Source organism: Protopterus annectens, chromosome 9.part0, assembly GCF_019279795.1.
Source record: "Protopterus annectens isolate FY-2018-M chromosome 9.part0, PAN1.0, whole genome shotgun sequence".
Classification (NCBI taxonomy): Eukaryota; Metazoa; Chordata; order Ceratodontiformes; family Protopteridae; genus Protopterus; species Protopterus annectens.
Genome location: NC_056743.1, coordinates 1,857,184,723 through 1,857,207,222, shown reverse-complemented (window position 1 = coordinate 1,857,207,222; position 22,500 = coordinate 1,857,184,723). Strand labels below are relative to the sequence as shown.

At 33.4% G+C, this 22,500-nt stretch overlaps 1 protein-coding gene across 1 annotated transcript in view; it reads left to right on the top strand.

Moving 5' to 3' along the window:
- Window positions 1-22,500, top strand: part of LOC122812297 (signal-regulatory protein beta-2-like) — a 460,698-nt gene that overhangs the window by 435,349 nt on the left and 2,849 nt on the right. The window lies entirely within an intron of this gene.

The following is a 22,500-nucleotide window of genomic DNA, read 5'->3' as shown; positions in this document are numbered from 1 at the left end:
CATCATCTAGTTATATAGTCTTAAACAATTAATATATTTTGTCATAATAAATAAAAGAGATGAAATGGGAAAACGAAAGGAGCAATTTTATTTGAAAAAATAAATGAGCTATGATTTATAACTTATATAAATTTCATATTATAAATTTTAAATCTATCTATTAATTTACTTCCTTGTTAATGTATGAATTATTAGTATTAGAAGAATACCATGATGTTTTCATGTAGTACTACCAGAAAGTGTTCCTGAAGCATATATTTAAAGTGATATAACTTTAAAATATAATATTTTATTTAATTATAGTAATGTTAAGATATTTATGGTTTTAATTACTAAATTAATAATTATTTAATATCACTGATTCCTGATTTACACATTTCAAGATTTTACCTTGTTCACATTTTATTCTAACCTGCAACTAGTTTTCTTTTCTGTAAGTTCAGGTTTTCCTTGGGATTTCTCATGGTCTCAAGCTTATGTTAATGTCCCACTTTATTGGTATTCATTTAATATGCTCTTGAAAATATATACTGTTAGTTTTTTATTCATTCTCGTATTACTAGTTGATGGAGAAGAAGGTGCTATGACAGATGAGTGGATTAACACCTAAGTTTCCATTAACCTGTTACTTTTTAATAATCAAATACTTCCATGTTAACAGGTTTAACTATTAAGAATATGCAACCTGTATATATACATATTTTTACAAGTTTATTCTTTTTTCCTTCAATTATATGTGTACATTAATACTGGACCTGCAAAAACAATCTCTAAAGTTAATACTTATTATTAGTTTTACATAGTTATACTTTTATATTGTTTCTTCTTTCTACACTAATGAGTACTGCACATAATCATTACAGCAAAATTGCCTTCAGAATTTCTTTCATTTACTTAACAGAATGAGGTTAAAGAGTTGTAACTTAAGGAAAAGTCATAGTATGAAGTATAACTATGTGACTGTCTGAGTGAGAACATGCATTCTATGCTCAGAAATGAAAGTATCATTTGTAGAAAATTCAGGAGAGTTGGATTCATTTTAATGAATTCTCTGTTGCTCTTTCTAGGTGCTTTTCATATCAGCATATAATATATATGGTGAGTTAATTAAGCCTGGCAGCCCTGCATAAAGACATGTAGTAGGATGTAACTTTCTACAGAGTTTTGTGAAGGCATATTAACTTATACCTTTGTAATAGAATTATATGTGCTACTTTGGCAACCTTTTTCATTTGATTCTGTGACTTTGCTGTCATCATTTTTGGCAGATTTAAATTACAAGAACGTACAGTGTTTGAGACTGGGATTTTTACTTCATATGTTTATGTTCAAGCAACAAAAGCTGAAATATTACAAAGGATTTTGTATAAATGATTTCTTTAAGTCATACTGTGATGTGCATTGGAAGTTTTCTTACAATTTTTCTCCAACTTCACTCCTTGTGAGTTTGCAGTCTTGAAAGTCCTGTTACAAATTAATGCATTCATTTGGGGGGAGACACTTTGTTGAAGTGTGTGTGTGGGGAGGTTCTTGAATAATGAACTGATAGCACCCTGCTGACTTTATGAACACTTTGTTTAGGCATGAAGGTTAAACATTTATTTGGTGGACGGATTCTTCATGATTAATTACCTGCTGTTGGGGGGGGGCTGTGGGTCTGTTCTTTGGAATTTCCTACACACACACACACACACACACACACACACACACACACACACACACACACACACACACATACACACATATATTCTCGGGACTACTCCTGTGTTGTGCTGTGCCATATTGCCTGCTGTTTTACTAGTTTTGTGCTGTTGACACAGCAGTCTTTGATATTTTCCAATCATTTATTCCTGTAGGAATAGAAATTTCTTGTATCAGAAGGTTGAGTACATTTTGAAATGTTGTTTACACCTTCAAAAAGCAATGTGTGCAAGATACAGGTCTGGAAAATGGGCGAGATCTGATATTACAGTGGTGAAGAATGGTAGGTCTTAGACCAGTGCACGGGTGCAGTTCTGTACATTAAGTGGACACAACCTGTCATTTAGAAGAAAAAGTCTTGGGGTTGGGAACTGATAGAAATTGTATAGCAGTGTTATGTAAGCTGCATTTTGTTTCCTAGCTTTTTTCACCACTCCTAGACACATGCAGTCTGCATTGTATGATCTAAAGATCTTGTGCAGTATGTTCTGATGGATTATAGATGTGAGAAATTGGCCACTGATTAGGTTTCTTTAATTGCTGGGTACCTCCTGCCTTACATTTGGCTGTCCCAAGCCTAGTGCACCAATGCACCTTAACTCACGTGAAGCAGATCTTATGAAAACAACCTTTGTCTCATTGCTATTTATTTTAAAGGGTCGGTTGCTGACTGACAGGGAGCATGGCATGCACAAGCTATAGTTTGCATATTAACATTGTAACTAACATCGAAAAAAACAACTGACCAAAAGGGTCAGAAAATTAAAATACTTTTATGTGTCTCTGCTTCATTCCTTGCACTTTTAAACTCCCTCACATACAGACTACTTTGCAGTGACTGTTCCCCCAGAAAACAAAGTTGTTGCAAATTTCCACCTTATATACCCATTGCACAACACTACTGACAATCACTTACACAAAGATCTTTAACTCTTGAAATTTGAAATTCCAAAGCATGATCTGCATAAAACGAATGTCCACCTAAAATAGAAATGCAAATGTGCATCTTATTCACCTAGGATAGACATAGATACAGTCACTTCTAAAATTATTTATGAAACAGCAGCCTTTTCTAGAAATGTCTGTCTACCTATACCTATCTACTCCCCTCACTAATGTGTGACGCTCCTCTATTAACTAACTTGTCACTCACTTCAAAATTGGAAGTCTGTTATAATAAGATTTCTAAATTTGTCACCAAAGCCAAATACTCCTCCCATCACTGTATTGCCCTTAATTTGTTACACAGGCTTGAACTCTCCAACCATCTAGACTATCTTCAGATTATCACAACCCACAAACTAATCTTTCAGCCCTCTAAGTGCCCTGCTCCATGCAACATTCTTCTCCCCTGCACCTAGGGTTGCCACCTTTACAAATGGCCAAAGTGGGACATTTTCGGTACCCACATCAGATTTTACAGGCTGACACATACCCACAGTCCGTACAACAGATAGAACTTTAACTTTTTTGCCTAAATAAAAGCTTATTCTTGTAGCAGTTTACTTGCTTATTCTGTTTCTTGTAACATTTAGGTATTTTAGATACAGAAATAACTATTTTATGCAACTATTACATAAAATATGGGACATAATTATGTCCTACAATCTCAGGACATTTGCCATTTTTAATACTTTTTGTCATGACACAACTGCCCAAAGAGGGACTGTCCCTCGCAAAGTGGGACAGCTGGTAACCCTACCTGCACCCCTCAGAGAACTCTCAGATCTACTCACCAAAACCTAATCTGTGTCTGAAAACCCAATCGCCCTGCTGGTCAGCTCCTGCTATCCTTTTTCTTAGCAAAAAAATTTAATTTTCTTCCTTCCTCTCTAAAGACCTGTGCAAACTTCAAAAACTTTAAATCTCCATTACATTCCTACATTTACTTTAACAGGAAATGCAACTGCATTCTCCCCACCTAGTCCTATAAGTTTCTCTCCACCTCTAAACCCCTCTCCAGCTATGATTACTAGCCTCTCTAGCTATGATCTGTAAGCTACCACATATGTACATATTGTAAATATGACATTTGTACCATGTACCTAAGAATCTGTACCTGGGGGCGTGGCCAAGGATGAACACAGGATAGCAGCAGATTTCTTCAGCTCCACCAATTTCATTACACTGACAGGAATTAATTACTTAAAAAAATAATTTTTGAAGTAATTTTCTTTCTAAATATGTTTGTTTTATATAGTTCTTGAACTATATCTAAAAAGGAAAGGAAATTTTAACAATATTCCTGTCAGAAATCACATTGGAAATTTTCCTGTCAGTTTATCAGTCTGAAATGAGTTCCAGTAAGACAAATTCTCAAGACTCCAGCATCAAGAAAGAACTTCAGTCTCTGATAACTATAATCCAGCAACTTACTGCTAAGATGGATAAAATGGATACTAAAATTGATACCTTCATAGAAAACTACAAAACAAATAGACTTGTTACATACAGACCTGCAACAACAGAAGATCCAGATGACAGGCATAGAAGAAGCTGTGAATGACATGGAAAATAGAATCCAAGAAGAGGAAATCAACATTGAGTTTCTGCTGAAACAAAATACACATTTACAAACAAAGCTGGATGACCTGGAAAATAGATCTAGGCGCAATAACATTAGGATTTTTGGACTGCCAGAAAATATTGAAGGTAACAATATTACTTCTTTTAACAACATGGCTCCCTAAAACTTTAGACTTACCAGAAGCATTCTCTTTTGGCATCGAAAGAGCACATAGATCTATAGCTAATACTAACTCTAACAAAACTATCCTAGATCAGTTATAGTTAGATTTCTATCATCTTTTGATAAAGAGATGGTTCTTAAATCTGCTTTAAAGCTCCTGTTAAGATTAATGAGACAACTGTGCTTTGACAATGACTATTCTTCCTTGGTAATAGCTAAAGAAAAGTTTTGCTGCCACTAATAAGGGAGCTTAAAAAAGCACAGTTTAAAACATACCTTCTGTTTCCTGCCAAGTTAAAAATCTTCCTTCCTGATGGTCCTAAAATTTTTGATGACTTGGACTCTGCTTTACTGTTTATCAAAAAAAATAAGATTTTTGATAAAATAGAGGAAATGGAATGGGCTAGTCCTTCATCAAAGAAACTGGCAACTGAAACTTTGTGGAAGACTTCAGAGAAGAAGAAGAGACTAAAGAACAAATGATTTGTTCTATGTTTTTTTTCTTTTTTCTCTCATCATTTTACTTCATTATTAATCTTTTTAAATATAGTTCCTGCATTTCCAGAAAGCCACAAATATTCTGAAAAAGATTTAATCAAAGTTATTCTCTGTGTGCAAAGAAATGTTTTGTTTCATAACCAGTCAAAATATCTGAGGAACTAATAACAAGCTATTATTCAATTTGTTTCTCTTTCTGAAAAAGAGAAGTAAGGTCAGTAATTTGATACATTTTTTTTTTCCTTTTTTTTCTCCTTTTCTTCTTTTCTTTGTTTAAACAATGACATTCTATTTAGATTATGTAGTGGGTAAAGGGTGGGGGAGGCAGGGAGAGAAGAGTAATGAAAATATGATAAATGGAATAATAACATATTTATTCCTTGTAAAAAGTTTATATGTTCTTCAAATGCTATTCCTAATTATACTTTCTTGATTATACTGCTTATGCTTGTTTGTAAATAATCTGTCATGCTTTAACTAATAATAATTAAAACTAAATAATAGTAAATAATATGTTTTATTGTTAACTCTATTAATATAAACAGTAAGTAATATTCCATTGTATATACTTCTTATAGCTTTCTGTTTTTTTATTTCTGCTTTACACTTTTTATTTTCTACTCTTTTTCTTTTCTTTATTCTTTTCTCTTTATTTTTTCTCATATTAATATATAGAAATGCTTTTTGATCATATAGACACAATAAATAATAAGATTTGCATAAAATTGAGTTGGGACAAAAATATTGAGTTTTATTACTTATTAATAATCCTTTGGCTTAATTTCACTTATATAGAGGCTGTACAACCTGTAAAATACATTGCGTAGGTTTTGTCATGTTTAGATGCATTTACACTGCTAAATGAATGTTTGTCACTAGTTTTTAACAAGTTTCCCACCAAAATGTTAAGGAGACAATCTGGGATGTGGGCTACCTCATGAACAGTGTCCTGAGTTGTTTTAAAGCTTCAACTCTCAGAATTCTCACAGAGAAGCTGAAAGCAGTCAATTTGACCTTTGACCCAGATATCACATTGACACATCACAGATTCAGGAAGAACACTCTACCAGGAAGTAGAACTGATGCAAATGTGACTATGTGAAGGAAAATGAACTCTACATTTAAATGTGAGTTATTTTATATAATTACTTATTACATATCTATGTTATAATTCATAAAATATGTCAGTTATAATGATTTTAAATGATGCAGTTTTTAGTAATTAAATGTCTTATTTTAGAAGGCATAGAAAATGAAACATTTATTCAAGTGTTTTTGAAAATCTGCTTGACTGCAGCATACTAATCTGTGTTAAAAACTTATATTCCAAACATATACATTACTAAAACTCATTTAATTCATCTGATTGACAAGCATAAACCCCTATTCGGAAGAAACTGTCATGATATATTTGAAAGGCAGTAGTATAGACATACAAAATACAGATGGCTTTTTTACAATAATGCAAGTGTTTCTGAGAAATTGCATGACTATGCAGTATGAGTTATAACAGTTTCTATAAATATAATATTTTATTCTATTGACAATAATGAGTATGAGTAAAATGCTCATATACAAGCAATTCAAGGTTTTTTTGAAGTTGTTGACTGCATTTACATGACAGAAAATAGATGCATCTTAATGTAATGTCTGAACCATATTAGCCAAAGTTTTGATTTAAATGAATGTTAGAACTTATTTTTACATACTTTGAATAAATTAATGTAAATATGCTCTCTTTTTTTTTTTCTCTCTCTTTCTTTCTCTTCTCTTCACGCCTTTTATTTCTCTTTCCTCCTGGTTCCTCATTATCAAGATTATTTGAATGCTATTTGAATACAAGTGTATTATATTATATAGCTGTATACAGTAGTATGAATAGTTAAAAAGTTTATTTTAGTTTATATGATGCTGTTTTATCAAAATGTAGTCTTGTCTTGCTAGATAATTGAATTGAAAGCTGTTATTATTTGCTAAATATAACCAGTATTAAATTGATAAGGTGGTAGCTGAGGTACTGCTGCTTAGGGTAGGGGGTTAACTTGAGTGGTAAATACTACTCTAAGTTGGAGTTTTAACTCCAGGCTGGATGCAAGGTTTAATCCTTACATTATTTTCACTTGTTCATTGTTATATGTATATAGCCTTGATATCCACAATATATTTTGTACACCATTGTCACTACAAACAAAATTGAATCCTATACAAAATCCCATAAGAGATTCAATAAATACAGCTATATTTAAAGGTACACCTAAAGGAGGAGATGTAACATTACTTATGTTGTTATTTGTTATTTTGATCATAAGATTCTTAAGTTTTAAAAATGCCAAATGACATCTTTAAAAGGAATTTCTTTAAACATTAATGGATTGAATAATTCATGGTGGGCAAGCCTAATAAGATACATTAATTTACATAAGGCCAACTTAGTCTTCCTGTAAGAAACCCATCTCTTGAAAAAAGATATTGATAAACTAACCACAAACAAATATACAGTATTGCTAGTTCAGAGTACACTCAGAAAAAGAGGAGTGGCTATTTTATGGAATAAAAGTATGCCCATTCCTAAAACCATTAAGTCTTATCAGGATGACAAAGGAATGTTTTGTATGGTTACAATACAAATTAATGGGAAGACTTACACTTTAATTAATGTATATTGGATACCTGGAATTGGTATTAATACAGTGAAACATCATCTTGGTAAGATCATATCATTCTCTATGGAGATATTATTTTAACTGGTGACTTTAATTGATACTACCACTATAGGAAAAGAAGAATTACATCTATCGCAAAACATTTAAATGATTTTGCTAACATTATAATTTGAATGATATTAATAATCAGATGGATTCAAAATCATTACCATACACTTTTTTTTCTAACAGATACAAAACCTATTCAAAAATAGATAGGGTCTTTTATTTCTAACCAGATGGTAACAGATTTAATTCAATTCCAAAATCATTTCATGTCCTATATCTGATCATAATTCAATTGTTTTGAATTAATGATAAAAAATAATATAAACAGTAAGTAATATTCCATTGTATATACTTCTTATAGCTTTCTCTTACATTTTTTTTATTTCTGCTTTACACTCTTTTATTTTCTACTCTCTTTTTCTTTTCTTTATTCTTTCTCTTTATCTTTATTTTATTTGATATTAATATATAGAAATGCTTTTGATCATATAGACACAATAAATAATAAGATTTGCATAAAAATTGAGTTGGGACAAAAATATTGAGTTTTATTACTTATTAATAACTTTGGGCTTAATTTCACTTACATAGAGGCTGTAATAACCTGTAAAATACATTGCGAAGGTTTTGTCATGTTTAGATGCATTTACACTGCTAAATGAATGTTTGTCACTAGTTTTAACAAGTTTCCCACCAAAATGTTAAGGGAGACAATCTGGGATGTGGGCTACCTCATGAACAGTGTCCTTGAGTTGTTTTAAAAGCTTCAACTCTCAAATTCTCACAGAGAAGCTGAAAGCAGTCAATTTGACCTTTGACCCAGATATCACACTGACACATCACAGATTCAGGAAGAACACTCTACCAGGAAGTAGAACTGATGCAAATGTGACTATGTGAAGGAAAATGAACTCTTTAACATTTAAATGTGAGTTATTTTATATAATTACTTACATATCTATGTTATAATTCATAAAATATGTCAGTTATAATGATTTTAAATGATGCAGTTTCTTGTAGTAATTAAATGTCTTATTTTAGAAGGCATAGAAAATGAAACATTTATTCAAGTGTTTTTGAAAATCTGCTTGACTGCAGCATACTAATCTGTGTTAAAAACTTATATTCCAAACATATACATTACTATAACTCATTTAATTCATCTGATTGACAAGCATAAATAACTTTAAAACTCTATTCTGGAAGAAACTGTCATGTGATATATTTTAAAGCAGTAGTATAGACATACAAAATACAGATGGCTTTTTTTTACAATAATGCAAGTGTTTCTGAGAATTTGCATAACTATGCAGTATGATTTATAACAGTTTCTATAAATATAATATTTTATTCTATTGACAATAATGAGTATGAGTAAAATGCTCATATACAAGCAATTCAAGGTTTTTTTTTGGAAGCTGTTGACTGCATTTACATGACAGAAAATAGATGCATCTTAATATATGTAATGTCTGAACCATATTAGCCAAAGTTTTTGATTTAAATGAATGTTAGAACTTATTTTTACATACTTTGAATAAATTAATATGTAAATATGCCTTCTTTTTTTTTTTCTCTCTCTCTTTCTTTCACTCTCTCTCCCTCTTTCACGTCTTTATTTCTCTCTTTCCTCCTGGTTCCTAATATCAAGATTATTTGAATGCTATTTGAATACAAGTGTATTATATTACATAGCTGTATACAGTAGTATGAATAGTTAAAAAAAAAGTTTATTTTAGTTTATATGATGCTGTTTTATCAAATGTGTAGTCTTGTCTTGCTAGATAATTGAATTGAAAGCTGTTAATTTAAGTTAAATATAACCAGTATTAAATTGATAAGGTGGTAGCTGAGGTACTGCTGCTTAGGGTAGGGGGTTAACTTGAGTGGTAAATACTACTCTAAGTTGGAGTTTTTAACTCCAGGCTGGATGCAAGGTTTAATCCTTACATTATTTTCACTTGTTCATTGTTATATGTATATAGTTTTGACATCCACAATATATTTTGTACACTCATTGTCACTACAAACAAAATTGAATCCTATACAAAATCCCATAAGAGATTCAATAAATACAGCTATATTTAAAGGTACACCTAAAGGAGGAGATGTAACATTACTTATGTTGTTATTTGTTATTTTGATCATAAGATTCTTAAGTTTTAAAAATGCCAAATGACATCTTTAAAAGGAATTTCTTTAAACATTAATGGATTGAATAATTCATGTAAAAGGGCAAGCCTAATAAGATACATTAATTTACATAAGGCCAACTTAGTCTTCCTGTAAGAAACCCATCTCTTGAAAAAAGATATTGATAAACTAGCCACAAACAAATACACAGTATTGGTTAGTTCAGAGCACACTCAGAAAAAAGAGGAGTGGCTATTTTATGGAATAAAAGTATGCCCATTCCTAAAACCATTAAGTCTTATCAGGATGACAAAGGAATGTTTTGTATGGTTACAATACAAATTAATGGGAAGACTTACACTTTAATTAATGTATATTGGATACCTGGAATTGGTATTAATACAGTGAAACATCATCTTGGTAAGATCATATCATTCTCTATAGGAGATATTATTTTAACTGGTGACTTTAATTGTATACTACATGAAAGTGATACTACCACTATAGGAAAAAGAAGAATTACATCTAATGCAAAACATTTAAATGATTTTGCTAATTCTTATCATTTGAATGATATTAATAATCAGATAGATTCAAAATCATTACCATACACCTTTTTTTCTAACAGATACAAAACCTATTCAAAAATAGATAGGGTCTTTATTTCTAACCAGATGGTAACAGATTTAATTAATTCCAAAATCATTTCATGTCCTATATCTGATCATAATTCAATTGTTTTTGAATTAATGATAAAAATACTCATAATGTTCAGATCAAAAGGATACCAGCATACTTAACTCAACTAAAAGACTATAAAGAATACATACTTTCAGAAGTAAAACATTTTTTAGACATAAATAATACTCCTGAAGTCCCCATTGTCTATGTTTGGGATGCCTTAAAATCATATCTATATGGACAAAGTATCAGATGGTATAATAATAAAAGGAAATCTTGGGATAAGGAATTGTTAGATATTCAAAGTAAATTAGACTCTTATAAACATAATAATAAAGAAAATATTATGGACAAGAAAGTTATTGAAAAAATAAACAAACTAAATGAGAAATACAAAGAAATTTTAACTCATAAAGTTAAAATAACTTTAGAGAAATACAAGTTTTGTCTTATTCAATACGCCCCAAATACTTACATAGACTTAAAAATAAAACAAAAGGTTGAATAAACAAAACCATATCAAAGAAATCTTTTCTCTAAGGAAAAGAAGAATGTTTCTAGTATACCAGAAATACTAGATGAATTTAGAAATCACTTTCACAAAATTAACCATAATAACATTAACATGGAACCTAAAGATAAAATAAAGGAGTTTATAACCACAAACATGAATAAAAAGCTTAATAAACAACAGATTAAACTATTGGACAAAAGTATTTTATATACAGAGGTTATTACACAAATAAATAAGCTTAAATCAAACAAAGCACCGGGTAATGATGGTATTATACCAGAGATATATAAAATCCTTTCTAAAAGTACATATTCATTAATACATAAGGTTTTTATTTTGGCCCAAACTGAGTTAATAACCCCCCATCTTGGCAATATACATTTATTTCTCCAATTTTAAAACCTAATAAAGATCCAACTAGATGTACTTCATATCGGCCCATCTCATTACTTAATGTTGATTTTAAAATGTTTATGAGTATTTTTGCTGATAGATTGAAGACAATCATCCCCAGCATTAGAGATATAGATCAGACAGGTTTCATTGTAAATAGAAATACTTTTGATAATATAAGAAGAACTTTAACATTAATTGATTTTGCAAATAGGAAAAAGAAAGATTTAACACTTATTAGTCTTGATATAAGTTCAGCATTTGATTCAGTAAGTTGGGACTATCTGTTTACCTTACTGAAGTGCACAAACTTCTCAGATGCATTTGTAAATCTAATTGAGCATTTATACAAAGGAACATTGGCTTATATTAAGGTAGGAACATATGTTTCACAAAAAATACCCATTTTAAAGGTACAAAACAAGGATGTCCACTTTCTCCACTATTATTCACTTTAGTAATGGAGCCTTGGGCTAATTTGATCAGAAACAGTACTGACATAGAGGGTTTTGAAATAGATGAAAATACAACATCCAAAATTCAACTTTTTGCAGATGATGTTCTAATTACATCAGCAGGATCTAATTCTTCTATGCAGTCTCTATTTGATAAAATGATGAATTTTAAAAGTATTTCTGGTTTAATATTCAATGAAGAAAAAACTAAAATACTACCTATGTATACACGAAAAAATATTCTCATTAGTGATTTTACTAAATATGTACCCAATTCAGGTCAGATAACTTATTTAGGTATAATACTATCTAAAGATATTAAATCTATTATATATAATAATTATAATACCTGCTTTCTTAATATACAAAATCTTTTTAATACCTGGAATGATATGTTTTATACTATGGAGGAGAGACTTACAATTATTAAAATGATAATATTCCCCAAGATTTTATACTTAATACAATCAATAATACTTCCACCTACAAAAATAATTATCAAGAAACTGAATACACTAATGTTAAATTTCCTATGGGCACCTAATAGACCTAGGATTGCATTAAAGAAACATACTAATAGCTGGTCTCAAGGGGGTATTTCTTTTCCAGATTTTAATTTAGATACTATCTCTTCTATTGTAAAAGTTATTACTTTATTAATAGATCAGTCATATGTCGCAAAATGGAAAGATTATTGGGAGCTAATTAGTATGCACTTCATGAAAATCTCCTTAACATATAAAAATATGATTGTAAATAACTCCATGTTATGGTTACTAAAGGAATTTTGTACTTCACCTATTACACCTAAACATATGGTTTGTTACCCATTAAATATTATTATTAGCTATTGTAACTTTATATTCATGCACCCTAAGTATAGGGAATAGAATTTTATTATATTCCCTATAATGTATACTCAGGGTATGCTTTTGTCATCTACTTCTGAAGGAACTCATTTAGCTATAGATAATGATCTAAAGTACAGGTATCAGTTGATATCTGATAAAGTTAAAAATCTAGATTTCTTAAAACAAGAATTTGATCTAAGAGAAACTTGCTGGTTAGAGGTTCAGACCTTTAGACAACATCTCATTGATAGAATAGATCTAATGTCTATAACAGTTAAAGAATCTGTTCCAACACTGATTGATTACTTGATATTAAATTTACAACATAAAGTTTCTGATAAAGGTAAACTTTCATACATACATAAAATTATCAGACAAGAAACTTTTTACAGTGTAGATACATACTGGAATTATTTCACTTCTATTAATGGGGACCCACCAAATCAACAAGATAAACAATATATATTGGAATCTGCCTATAGAACTACGTCTTCCATTGTCTGGAGACTTTATACATGGAAATTTTTACATAGATCTTTTTATACACCTTTGATGATGAATAAAATAAATAATAAAGATAGTCTATGTAAGAGATGTAGTGTAGAAATTAATGCTGACTGGGCTCATATGTTTTATGACTGTATAAAATTGAAAGAATACTGGAAGTCAATTAATGAATTTTTGCAGGCTCTTTTTACGGATAATTTCATTATTTCTAAATCTCTTATATTATTCAACACACCTGTACCTCAAAGTGTTAAAAAGGTTAAGCTTCCCTTGTTATGGTCTATTCTAGCAGTGGCTAGGAAAATAATAACCAGAAATTGGATTTCAGATACACCTCCTTCGTTCAATGAATTTAAAAATGTTATGAATATAGTGTGCCATATGGAAATAAACACAATTAGGTCAAGAACAACTAGAAAAACATCTTATTATATTGTATGGGATAATTTACAAAATTTGTTAAAAAAATCCTAATTTCAATAGCATGGTATTTTAGTTTAATTAATTGATCTGATTGTAGTGGATGTCTTTGTAAATACTTTAGTTGTTTTGTTGAATGTTATAATCATGTCTATTTTTAATTACTTGTATAAAATTGTTATGATATTTCTCTTGTATATTAAAACAATAAACCTGTTTTGAAAAAAAAAGAATCTGTACCTGCTCTCTAACATGAAATGTAACTGTAAATTGTTCATTATAGTATTGTGTCTGTATCTAAAGGTAACATGTACCTAAGAAATTACATCTGCTCTCTAGCGTGAAACATAATTGTAAATTGTTCTTCTTTTCTATATTGTATCTGTATCTAAACTTTGTAACATGGAGCTTTTCTCCCCGGGCCTCCCTGAGCCCAGTGAACATCCCCGGTCATCAAACTGGAAATGAATGAATAAATAAATAGCTCATCAGAAAGGCCATTTTCTACCATGTAATGCTCCCTTGCCTGTTAATGTAAAACACCACTACGTTGTAAAACTTTGCTAGTAATGTAGTATATATTAACACAGGTAAATTACTATATTTTTCTTAACTTGTATAATTGCCTATGGCTGTGGATGTGGCTGAAATGGGTCCAAGTACAAAGCTCATAGAGCCAGTTAACAAATATGGAGTAAGTAATTGCATTTGTTTCCTCAATACTGAACCCCTCACTCCAGCCTATACAAGGCCATTGTATATTGTTTTGGTGCAAGACCATCTCATCTCCCATTATTAGTATATGCAGGCAATGAATGCTAAACAGTGGCTTTTGCCAGTTGTGGGCAAACTGTCTGGTGGGCATCAGCTGATGGAATTAGAAAAAAATGTCTTTGGGTTCAAACCAAATGTTTTGATTGCTGTTTATTTTACTCTCTAGGCCAAACGTTCAAAAGGATCAGAATAGATGCTGGTGAATAACTGTTTAAAGATGTACATTTTCTGATGGTGTTAATGCATCTTGATTCATATGTCTTACTTGACAACCTCCTCAGCATTGTGTGTGTCTTTTGAGTTGAACAGTGGAGCACCATCATTTTAGACTCTTGTGGGAGTAGGATTTACAGAAGGCATTGCAGTGTTTTTGAAAAGAGGGTGAGAATTTGTATGTATGGAATGATACACACATCTGTAGAGATTTAAAGTAAAAACTGATAAACTGCATGCAGACTGAATTATGTGAGACAAGGCTTCATCTGCAATTGAAGAAATAATGTTAGCAAATGGAAGTGTTTTTCCTTCTTTTTCATTCCCGCGACAGCTGTCTTGCCAGTAGTTGTGCTCTGGACTTCTTGTTGATCTGTTCCACTTTCTCTGATTCTTTCACTATGAGGTAAGTATTACTACAGAAATGACAATTTGTGTGCACTTAACAGTGTCATAGAGAGCGGTTCATTTTCTGAAGGATATGAAGTGTGCATTCAAATGCATCGTTTAGTGACAGTCCACGGTGATTGGCAGAAAACTACACATTTTATGGTAGAAAAGCCAAAAATATTAGAAATCTGGACATTTAAGAGGTAACCCATCCCAGAGCTAGTAATTACATGTGAGTCTATCTAGTCCTCTCAGTAAAGTGAAGATAATTTTTTTTTAATCTGGAGTTTTTACTGACGTCATTATTTTGTGCAGTTTTATGTTGTTCCCATTCCTAGGTTTATACCTCATAATCATAAGAACAGCCATGAAACACAAAATGCTGCAAGGTTAGGCAAATTTAAAAGTTGGAGTAACTGGTTTACCCTCAAACACACACTATTTACTACACCCCCACCCTGTAGTAAATATATCTTTGCAATTTAGAATGCTTGTATGTTTTCCACATGTAATCCTCAAATGCCTTGACTGGAAAACGTGTTTGCAGTTTGTAATGCGTGTGTGCTTACCTTGTGACCTTGCTTTCTACAAATAAAAACACACAAGTAAATCTTCAGATTCCTCCCTTGACACCTCATTCTACATGTATACATTCACAGGAGGTGCTGGGATTGGAAGTCTTCTTTTAAAACAACAAATGTATACTATGACTGCTTATAAATGAGCAGCTGAGAAAGCCCTTGTGCTAGAATTCCTATAGCAGTTTTACACCCATACTGTTCATTTCAACTCTGCTGTGTATAAAAGAAATTATTTTTTTCTGGACCAGCTGGAGTATATATATGGTGGAAATAAAGGACCTATCAGAACAGGCAGTTTGATGTTCAGCATGCCACAAGTTAATTTTAACAAGCTGATGTGTGAACAAAATGGAGAGGGAATGATAGTTATGTTGCATTAAAGTACCAGTTTTTGTGGTTTTGAGCATAGTGAAAGAATGCTAGCAAATGTACTTTTTCCTGTAAGAATAAATGTTTACACACTTCGCAGTCTTGGTTTCTGCACCTAAAGTAGCAAAATGCAAGGTAACTTGAGGGGTGTGTATGTGTGTATGTGTTGCTTGTATGTATGTGTAGTGTGTATGTATATAAATAAATATATAAAAATATGTATATATATATATATATATATGTGTGTGTGTGTGTGTGTGTGTGTGTGTGTGTGTGTGTGTGTGTGTGTGTGTGTGTGTGTGTGTGTGTGTGTGTGTGTATATAATGTATGCTTTAAAGTATTTTAAGCTAATGTCTTGGAGATGAACAAATGTAATGATTGACTAATGCAATGGATTAATACACTCCAGTGAATCATGATGGCTTCAGGCTACACCTGGCAAAATAATACTGTCTGAGGTAGTTAAACATTCATTTGGCCCTCCCCCTCTTTCAGACAAGACCCACTTCAGATTGCACCAACTTTACAGAAAGGATGCAGATTAATTATACACAAGAGATAAGAAATTATACAGTGTTAAGACTCTTAACTTAAGAGCAGAATAACCCTTATTAGATTCTGGAAGATCAGAAGGCTGTGGATTCTATTCCCTCCCCAAAAATAGCAGCACAAAGTAAATGGCTTTAAGTTATAAAATTATTTCACACTCTTAAATGAAGTTGGAGACTGTGTGTCTACAGGCTAAATAGCTTGGTAGTTACAGCATGCAGAAAATGCTGACTTTTATGGGTTTATGGCAGTCCAGGTGTTTACCATGCCCTGAGGATTAATGTTTCATGTGTTTGTTTTAGTGTACTTGTGATCATATTCAGTGGTTAACTTGGCAACAGCAAGCAGTCCAGTGACACATTTATCTACGTTAGCTGATGTGCTTCCCTCTTAACAAACTCGCAGTGTTATATTTTACTTTGTTATACTCTTAACATTTTCCCAGATCAAGACGTTTGAGTGTAATAATTAACAATTTTTTAGGGGGTGGGTCATTAGCACTACTACTGCACTTCTATATATTTTATTTATTTATATATATATTTTTTGCCAGTATATTGTCTGAGTAGCTATAATTATAAGAAAATGAAAAACATAACATTAACATTTTCAGTTAGGGTAGAATGCTTGCATTAGGATAATCTAAAAATAAGCAGGCAGTGTACTACACATGCATTGTGTTTTAAATCAGTATCTGTGGTACTTGAATACTTCAGAATCAGTACATGTGAAATGGAATGCCTGGAATATCATTTCTGTTATATGTGTATTGGTCTGGGACTGGTACTCTGTATGCATCCTCCTTTTCTGGAAAATAAAATTAAAAGATATTGTGCATACAAATAAGGAAATGACTGCATGTGAAAATGCTTGTACATGACTATGGTGGTTACATACAGTATGATATTTTTGGCCATTTTTAGGAGTCTTTCTTTCTGGAGGTTAGGACATCTGTTGGGACATTTTAGATCATTTTGTCAGAAATAGCCTTGGGGTCTCTGAAATTAAATAGCCTGTAGTTTACAGACACACCACTAAATAAAGTAAGATTATGTGCAAGTTCTTGGCTATTGTGATGTGAAAGAAATGCAACCATGGAGATTTATTTCACTTAAACATTGTAGGCTGAAAGCAGTTTCTCTGGGTAGGGAATTGGGCTGGGGGCAATGCTTGTGTGAATAGCTGCAGTTCTGTCTACATTTGCAACAGTAATGTACATTTCACTGAAGTAAGATAGACCAGAAGCTGAAGCTCTGAAATCTGAGTGTGGTTTGTATGTGTGTGGTGGTGGGGGGGGGGGTCAAGGAATTTTTATTAAACCATGTTTTATTGTAGAAAGTCTGGTAAGTAAAATTAATTTTAAAATTAAATGTGTACTTGGCTGATGCACACAAGCTGTGATAGTGAGTCTGTCAGCAAAATGAAAGTATGCAATGCAGCTGTTAGTATTTGTACTTTAATCCTGACCAGTAAAAAACAGCTACTTCATTGGGTAATGGGGGGGGGGGTGTTTGTGAATTCATTGAGGTGACTGCCCTTGTTTACTGTCAGTTATGGCTTTGCAAGATGACTGTTTGGGTAAAGTCTGCTGTTGGGCAAGCCTGTAACTACCATTTCTGTGCAATGGACTAAATTAATGCAGCCATTTGCAGTTCATTACTGTTTTGCTTTCTGATTTCAGAGGTTTTTAAGCCAGGTACTTTTGGTAGGCTGTTGGGATGGGGGACTTTCATGTCGCCAGTGTTGGAATGAAATAACCATTTAGTGTTGTAATTCTGGCTTTGCAAAACTCTAATATGTCTGAGGGAGTAAGCAATATGCATACAGGCTGTGACTACGGTCCGGTCTCTGTGCAGCAGATATATTTTAATGCTGGAAGGATCAAAGCAGAAAGTATAATGGGGGCAATGGAATGACTGCCCCTGTTAGTCCTGCAAAGACAATGTAAGCTGTGGCAGTGTGTGCATCACAAATGCATTAATAGTCTTTAATCCTGGCAAGGCCAAGCCAGATAGTTGGTAGGTCATGGCTGTGGAAGACTGTCAATGAAATGAGTGCTGTTTCTGAAGCTGTAAATCATTACATATATACAACAGTGGCACTTAAATCATTTCTGCAATATCTTCATTTCAGAGTTGCAACAACTACAATAACCAGAATGAGTGAACAGAGTGAGCAGAGTGTTACAGTGGCCTATCTGAAATCTATTAATTTTAAAGAGTTGACTCTTGATGAGAAGTTAAGAATCAAGAGGACTGGAAGACCCACACCTGATCTGAAGATAGAGTCTGCAGGTACAAGTAGGTCAAGAACATACACACGCAGCTTCAACAGGTCAGTGTATGACAAACACACCTGGATCTGTGGTTGTGAGGAAACAAACAGCTTGTACTGCTTCCCATGTTTGTTGTTTGGTGGAGAGGAAGCTTGGACATCAAAGGGTATGGATGACCTGAAGAGACTGGAAGAAAAGTCCAGAAGGCATGAACAGTCTGCTAAACATTTTGACAACCAAATGAGTCTAGCAGTGTTGGGAACTGTGGATATCAGGTGTCAGTTAAGTAGTGGATACCAGTTATCAGTAGAAAGACACAACAAGAAAGTGGATGACAACCGTTATGTTCTGTCTGTTTTAATAGAATGCATCAAGATGTGTGGTGCACAAGAAGCAGCTTTAAGAGGCCATGATGAGTCTGAAGAGTCATGGAATCCAGGAATGTTCCGGGCACTGGTAGAATTAGTCTACCAGTTTGATAAGAAGTTGATTGACCACGTGACAACTTCAACTGTTTTCAAAGGAACATCAAAAACTATTCAAAATGAACTCCTGGACTGCATGCTAACAGTATGCAGAGAAGAAATAAAAAAGGAGATTCGTACTGCAAAATTTATAGCAGTAATTGCAGATGAAACCACTGATTTTGCTGGGATATGGCAAATGGCTATTGTATTCCATTATGTTGTCAATGGACAGGTGGTGGAACGTTTTTGGGGATACTTTACACCACTTGGACAGACAGCACAACATATTGCTGTTGTGATAAAACAACAGTTGAAGGAAGTAGTGGGAGACCAGCATGAAAAAGTGATTGCTCAGAGTTATGATGGTGCATCGGTTATGAGTGGTGTTCAGCATGGGGTCCAGGCCATCGTAAGAGAAGAGTTTAAATATGCCTACTATGTACACTGCTATGCCCACCAACTTAATCTGGTAATGCAAAGAGCCACACAACAGAATACTGAAGCAAGGACATTTTTTATAACACTTGGTGGAATTCCAGCCTTTTTCAGTCGTTCAGTTCAAAGACAAGCTGCTCTGGATAATATAGTATCACGACGCATGCCAAGAGTGTCAGGAACACGGTGGAATTTTAACATCCGTACTGTAAATGCAGTGTACGAGAACTTGGAGTCGCTGGCAGAGTGCTTTAATTATTTGTACAAGAGTCCTACATCTGCTACAGCAACTGTACTGGAAGCAAATGGGCTACTGCGATCAGTTGAAGATGACGAATTTAAATTTTGGCTTACTGTCTTCCATCATATAATGCCCCATGTTGACGTTCTGTACAGGCAACTTCAGTGTCGTACCACAGATGCAACTGCTGTTGAAAAGGATGTTCATACATTTTTGGATGCAATTGACAGTGTCAGATCAGGTATCGATGGTATTGCAGAGCAGTATCTACAGACGGAGAACATCAGGTCAAAACGTAGACGAGGGCCATCAGCTTCCCAACCACTGCATGACACCTTGCCAATTGCTGCAAAGGAAGTGTGTGATGTCATAACGTTCCAGGCAACATCACGATTTCAACAAACTGGCCATCTTCAAGCTTCTCAGTTACTTCTGCCTGGAAAGTTTTCAACATACATAAGAGAGTTTCCAGAAAATCTGTTCTCAGGAACAATGGACAGCTATCCATTCCTGATGAGGGGACAACTTAGAACAGAACTTGGAGTGGTGTATCAACGTGAAGACTTTAAAGCAGCTGGCACTGCAGTCAAGTTGTTAAAATTCTTGTTGGACAACTCCTTAACCAGTGTGTTTTCACAGACTTACAAAGTGTTGTTAATTATAGCCACCACACCAATGTCAACTGCTGAGGCAGAAAGGTGTTTCTCAACACTGAAAAGGATTAAAACATTTCTTCGTTCTACAATGGGGCAAGACAGATTGAATGCTTTGGCTATGCTTTCCATAGGAAAGGAGTTAATGCAGAGTATAACTAACTTCAACCACAGAGTTATTGATTTGTTTGCACAAAATAAAGAGAGACGAATGGACTTTATCTATAAGTAACGGAACACAATACACAGAAGAACAAAAGAGGCACTTATTTGCTACTATACTAGTACTACAAGCACTTATGTAACCCAGCCACTGGGGATGCACAAGCCAGTGCATTTCTTCATGCCTGTCCCAAGCCCGGATAAATGGGGAGGGTTATGTCAGGAAGGGCATCACATGTAACCTCATGACAAAATTTTCGTGGGACAATACAGATTTTGATCCAGGATTGGTAGAGGCCCAGGTTAACAATGACCACCACCAGTACTACTGTTAACCAAAAGGGTGCTGGCAGAAATTGGGGGGAGGCTACTGTTGGCTCTAGAAGAGGGGGAAGGCATGCCCAAAGGTAGAGTGTGTTGATTTGGACATGTGCTGACTGCTGAGGAGGGATGCTGGGTATATTGGGAGAAGGATGCTAAGGATGGAGCTGCCAGGGAAGAAAAGAGGAAGGACTCATAAGGTTAGATTTATGGATGTGGTAGAGGAAGTGATGTGGTGACAGAGCAAGATGCAGAGGACAGGAACCAATGGAAACAGATCTGATGTGGCAAACCCCTAACTGGAACAACTGAAAGACTACAAGCACTTATTTGGAACCAGCTGGGGGTCACGTGAATATTATTTGCTTTGGGAGACTTAAAACTGTCCCTTTTGAGCCTCCATGAAAAAGGTCGTGGGAGAAATCCAGTATGACCTGATGTGTTCCAGACCACAGCTTCTCAGGTGCACCATAGCCTCCAGACCACAGCTTCTCCTCAGGTGCAGAAACGGAGTATGAAGTACTGCTTGTAGTATACCGCAGAAGTACTGTTTGCAGTATACTGCAGAGGTAAGTGTTCAAACCAATGTGTGTATGTAACAATGTGTGCTGTGTAGACTATTCAGCATGTGCCATACTGACTGAGCATTTATTTCATGTAAATAAGTATGTCAAGCATTGATCCCATTGCACCATAGCCGCACCCCATCTTGTTGGCCACACCCCATCTTGTTGACTACACCCCGTCTTGCTGGCCACACCCCACCGTGTTGGCCACACCCATCCAGCTGTCTCCTGCAGCCCCCCTTTGATTTGAAGTCACCAGCTGCCACTGGATATGTGTATATATATGTGTACATATATATATATATATATATATATATATATATATATATATATATATATATATATATATATATATATATATATATACATATATATATATATATATATATATATATATATAAATATGTGTGTATATATATATATATATATATATATATATATATATATATATATATATATATACACACACACACACATATATATATATATATATATATATATATATATATATATATATACATAAACACACATACGTATATCTATATATATATATAAATATATATATATATATATATATATATATATATATATATATATATATAACTCATATAACTCAACACAGAGATGAAAAGACTGACAGCACCAGCACACGAACATCCCAGAACACCGACCTACCACTCCAAGTAAGTAACTGCTTGGCCATCCTAAACTAAAATATAAGCCAAAGAAAGCCAAACCCACCTATGTGGGGGGTTCACCCCCCACAACCTTCTATGTGGGGGAGCTGCACTACCACAGGATAAGGGGCAAAGTTCAACAGAATGGCCAAGCGGTTACTTACCTGAAGTGGAAAGTCGGTGTTCTAGGTCATCAGTGTTGTGCAGTCATTGGTCTTTTCGTCTCTGCATTTTAAAAGTTGGGTAAGTGAACTATATATATATATATATATA